The sequence below is a fragment of the Pollicipes pollicipes genome, unplaced genomic scaffold (genome assembly GCF_011947565.3).
Source record: "Pollicipes pollicipes isolate AB1234 unplaced genomic scaffold, Ppol_2.1 Scaffold_4740;HRSCAF=5597_pilon_pilon_pilon, whole genome shotgun sequence".
In the NCBI taxonomy this organism is placed as follows: Eukaryota; Metazoa; Arthropoda; class Thecostraca; order Pollicipedomorpha; family Pollicipedidae; genus Pollicipes; species Pollicipes pollicipes.
The window spans coordinates 34,744,512-34,749,969 of record NW_023596545.1 but is presented as its reverse complement, the minus strand read 5'-3'; the positions used below and the strand labels follow the sequence as shown (position 1 = coordinate 34,749,969).

General features: G+C 64.1%; 1 non-coding gene across 1 annotated transcript; it reads right to left on the bottom strand.

Moving 5' to 3' along the window:
• Positions 1–5,350: 5,350 nt before the first annotated feature.
• On the bottom strand, positions 5,351–5,458 carry LOC119099533 (U6 spliceosomal RNA). The gene has a single exon (XR_005094396.1). It is a non-coding gene; the product is annotated as a U6 spliceosomal RNA (small nuclear RNA).

The window sequence follows — 5,458 nt, the reverse complement described above, 5'->3', positions numbered from 1 at the left end:
AGCAGCTCCTCCAGCTCGGGGTTCTCGTATTCACCTGGCGGGTGGCGGCGGCACGGGTCACGGGTCATGCAGCAGGGGCGGCACGGGTCACGCGGCAGGGAGCGGCACGGGTCACGCGGCAGGGGGCGGCACGGGTCACGCGGTAGGGGGCGGCACCGGCCACCGGTCACGCGGCAGAGGGCAGCACGGGGCCGCGCGCCGCAGGCTTAGGCGTCGGCCAACCAACGTCGTGGCAGGTCATGGGCGGCGACCAATCCGGATGGAGTTCGCTTTTGCTTAGCAAGCTCTGAGACTAAAACGCATTGACGAAATCGACGCGATGAGCAAACGCCCTTGCACAACACCGAGCAAGAAATCGAACGACATGGCGCAGTATCACCGCAACCACTTCCCAGCCGACTCTCAGCTAGTCGCACAACACCACTGTCCACCTCTCGGCCTGTAAGCGGCAGCCGAAGGGGCGGCTGTCAGCCGCCCGAAGGCCAGAGGCGCCGTGCCGATCCGTACCGACGATGTCGTAGGCTGCGGATGTCTTGACGCCGCGCACGGCCATGCCGCTGACGAGCACCGCCACGATGGCCAGGTGCACCCGGCGCAGGCGCACGAAGTAGACGAACTGCCGGACAGCCGTACGCGCTCTCAGTGACAGGCGGCCGGGCGGGGGCGGCCGACCGACAGCGACAGGAGCGTTAGGGGCCTGGGACGTGGACCGCGATACCCTGAGGCGAGGACTGGGCTCCCCTGCGCCCATCCCCCTCCATCCAATCCGTGTCCTCCACCTGCGCGCCTTACTTTTTCTACTTTATCTGCAATGCCCCCGCCTCCACTTTCCGTGCGCAGCTGAGAAGAATCGTAGGTCCACCCCCACAGCTTGCACCCGCAGATACATACTGTTCCCATCCGGCGGTAGATCACTTGAGTGTCACAGACAAGATCGTGCAAAGACCATCGGCAGCTGGCGCCTGCACAGTGGGCCACCAGGCGGGCCACCGACAGCGCTGTCGAGCTCCCCACCCCACAGGAGACATGCACTCCTTTCACGGGGCGGTGAATGCTTATCATTACCAAAAACACCACGCCGAAACATGACGCCACTGACCGGGCAAAAACACCGGTGATATCACACATGCAGCAAACTACAACGCAGACCGCCCTCGTGGTGACGGCGGGGGGAGGGGGGGGGGGGGGGGCGGTCAGGCAACCCATCAGCACCAGTAAGGCTAGCGCTCGAGTTCGACCCCGCCTAAGTGCAGCTGGAGGCACTCGGCCCACCTTTCTGGAGACGAGCAGCGCCGCCGCCACGCACAGCATCGGCGTGAAGAACAACTTGAGCCGCATGACTAGCGTCGCCATCACGGCGAACACGGCCAGCTGCAGCAGCGAGTACACCACATCGAGGTCCTGGCGGAGCCGGGTGCGCACGGCCAGCGCCCAGGCGAGCAGCGCGCCGGGCCGCGACGCGGCCTCGCCGGCGCCGCTGGTCAGGACGGCGGCGCCGCGGCCGCGGCCGGCTCGCCTGCGGCTCCTCGTCGCTGCTGGACGCGGCGGCAGCCGGCCGGCGGCCCGGCTCCGGCCGCGGCCCGCCGGCCAGCCACAGCGAGATGGCCAGCGCGGCGCCAGCAGCGCACACGGCAGCAGCAGCGTGCTGCTCAGCTGGGACACGGTCGCCGGCTGCAGCCAGTCGAACTCGGGCGCGCACGTGTACAGCAGCGTGTCGAAGTCACGGTACTTGCCCAGCTTCGAGCGCAGGATGTTCCACACGTGGTTCTGCAACACGCAACGTGAAAATCAAAACTGGCTCACGGACATTGGAGCGTGACAAACTTCAACAAAATAGCGTGTGCAGTATGGTCTTGGCTACCCCGGTTTATCCACGCGATACATACGGCTGCAGTGGCATAATCATAGTACAGCAGCAAGGTGCCACTCACAGGAACTGGGCTCACTATACCGTACAAGCGCCATTCGTTTACTTTTTTCATTTCGCCGTTGTCACGCGCCAATTACATGCCCCGCCCTGAATCGCTCCCGCATGCACGGTTATCAAGGCAGGAGGAGATGCCGCCACCAACGCGCCCCCACACCAACAGCGACCGACACGCCTGGCGCGGTCGGCGGGCATCGCTCACATCGTCGTGGACGCCCAGCAGGTGAGTGAGCTCCAGCCGGAGGCCGACGGTGCCGACGATGCCGAGTCCAAGCCGAGCCAGCGCGCGGCCGGCGGCGGCGCAGCAGCAGCAGCAGGTCCTCCAGCGTCAGCGCCACCAGCAGCAGCGCCAGCACCGCGCCCGTCAGCAGCGAACACAGCAGCATCCGGTTGCCGAACAGCAGCATAAACGCCGTCACCAGACCCAACTGGGGACGGAGACGGTCTGTCAGCCAAGCTGAGGACGGAGTCGACCTGTCAGCCCAGATGGGGACGGAGGCGGTCCGTTAGCCCAGTTGGGGACGGAGGCGGTCCGTCAGCCCAGCTGGGGACGGAGGCGGTCTGTCAGCCCAGCTGGGGACGGAGGCGGTTTGTCAGCCCAGCTGGGGACGGAGGCGGTCTGTCAGCCCAGCTGGGGACGGAGGCGGTCTGTCAGCCCAGCTGGGGACGGAGGCGGTCTGTCAGTCCAAGCTGGAGACGGAGGCGGTTTGTCAGCCCAGCTGGGGACGGAGGCGGTCTGTCAGTCCAGCTGGGGACGGAGGCGGTCTGTCAGCCCAGCTGGGGACGGAGGCGGTCTGTCAGCCCAGCTGGGGACGGGGGCAGTCTGTCAGCCCAGCTGGGGACGGAGGCGATCTGTCAGCCCAGCTGGGGACGGAGGCGGTCTGTCAGTCCAGCTGGGGACGGAGGCAGTCTGTCAGCCCAGCTGGGCAGTCTGTCAGCCCAGCTGGGGACGGAGGCAGTTTGTCAGTCCAAGCTGGAGACGGAGGCGGCCTGTCAGCCCAGCTGGGGATGGAGACGGTCTGTCAGCCCAGCTGGGGATAGAGGCAGTCTGTCAGCACAGCTGGGGACGGAGGCGACCTGTCACTCCAGGATGCGGGGATGGAGGGGGGGCGGAGAGTCTGTCAGTCCGCTGAGGGACGGAGGAGGTCTGTCAGTCCAGCTGGGGACGGAGGCGGTCTGTCAGCCCAGCTGGGGACGGAGGCGGTCTGTCAGCCCAGCTGGGGACGGAGGCAGACCGTTAGCTCAGCTCGGGACTGACGCCAGTGACGGTGGGTCCTCTGGGGAGACGAGCATGGGCGCGCAATGGCTGCCGCGGTCGGCACAGCCCACGAGCAATTATAGATAGTCAGATACAGAGATAAAGTGATGCTACTTCATGCAACGCCACAACATTGAATCTATTTTTTTCCAGATGCAGCAACAGCTCCCTTTAACTTCCTCTTTGCTTCTGCCGCCTCTAGCGAACGCGGATTGTCAACCCAGCTGGGACGGAGGCGAGCTCCCGGTCCATTGGGGACAAAGGAAAGTGTCAGCATAGCTCGGGCAGAGAAGCGACCCTGTCAGTGCAGACGGAGACAACCGGACGACTGGAGCATAGCTGTGATGGGCCTCTTAGCCCACCATACGGGCAATGGAAGGCAGTCAGTGCTGCTGGGGCCCAGGCGAAATGTCAGCGGGCGAGGTCGGTTGTGGGAGTGTGGACTGAGCCACTGTTTGGAGAAGGATCAAAGAATGTGGACGTCAGTACAGCACGAGGGGGATATGCCCCAGCTTGCTGGAAATAACCCACGTAAGCACAAACTACGAACGGAAATCGATCATTTCTCCCTCGTCACACGACACACAGTAAAAGGCAACACTGCAGACACAGCAAAAGGCCGTCCCACCTGCCGGGATGCTAGGATGAGCTGGCTGGGCCAGCTGCTCGGCATGCTCTGAGGGTGGCGCTGGGCGGCGCCCTCCACTGGCACCGGCGGCCAGCGCTCACGCCCCTAACGACCGGCACCCGCGCTCCAACACGCTCGACACCAGGTTCAGCTGGCCTGAGGCCAACTCAGACCGGGCGGCCCGCGCAGCGCGCACCACGCTCACCAGCTGTGCTGGCCGAGGATGCCCTTCAGCTGCGTGTGCTGAGCACGCCGACGACCCAGAGCAAGGTAGAGCAGCCACGTCTGCGTGAGGCAGCAACGAACTGCGAGAACTGCCAGAACAGCAGCGAGATGGCTGGTCATGCAGCCGATGCTCAGCACCTGGCGGCGGCGGCCGGCGGAGGCCGGTCAGTACAGCCGCTTCCTCGCTCCTGGCCACGGCCGTGAGGGCGGCCCGGGTCCCGCCCGGGAGACAGACGGGAAGGAGGGGGCAGCGCGGGGAGGGTCAAATGTTAACGTGCGAACGGTCGGGACTGACCAGGAGGGAGCCGGTACATCCACCGTACAGCACGGCACGGTACATCAGACGGATCAGGTCACGGTTTCACGGTTTATTTCCAGGATCAGCGTGGGTCGTAAGCACGTCCAGAGCGATCGTGAGGGTAGTCATGGTACTCATGGTCAACCTCACGAGGTGTCTGAGTGGCCCCCGCGAGGAGCTGCGGCGGACAGTGCAAAAGGTCGGGGGCCGCGCGTGTTGCGGTCTCCACACCCGACAACCGGGTCACAGACGAGGGATCGAACCGTCTCCCCTGCCCACGAGCAAGCCGGAGAACCTGTTTATGAATGCCTGCGATCTGACCCTACATAAAACCAACACGTCATTCCGACACCCCTCAACCATCCGGGCCAGTGCGCCCGAACCACTCCGACGGCACTCTCCACCGGAGAAGCCACTCCGCGTGCACTCCTGGCGAGAGTGCTCCCAGCGCGGGCCCGACCGGAGCCGCCGCGGCTGCCCACCTGAAGCCAGCTGGGCCGCTTGGACGCGACCGTGCGGCACACGTACACCATCTGCGCCATCAGGAACGGGAGGCGAAGCTCTCGCGCAGCGGCGGCGTCCACATGATGCGCGTCGCCTCAGCGTGGTTGAAGAAGAAGCAGGTGACGGTCAGGAGGCCGCCCCCATATGTTACCGCTGTCGCACGGAAGGAGGGAGTCAACACGGACCCGGGGGGGGGGGGGGGGGGGGGGGGGGGAGGGAACGACGGGGTAACACCGGTGATTTTGTATGATTATTGGTATTAAAAAGCGCGTCCGCTGTTGATGTCATTTTACGCTCTCCTCCCATCTTAATTACACGGCAACTTTACGGTGCTATTGAGGTGAGTATGTCACGTGAATTCCAGCAGCGGTCAAGAACAGCAACACGTCGCGTGGGTCGATCTCCGGACATTCACCTATAAGTAAAGTCCGGATAACTTTACGTCCAAAGAAAGCTGCCTCTAAGCAACTAAAATTGCACATTATACCACTGCATGCCTGGCAGTGAGGATTAAAAGTGGAACGCTTCACGATTGTGCGTATCATCCTCGCGCCAGGGGCCACGCTCATCTCCTCTGTGTCGTCCCAATTTCATTATATGTACAGCCGAAGCAGGCAC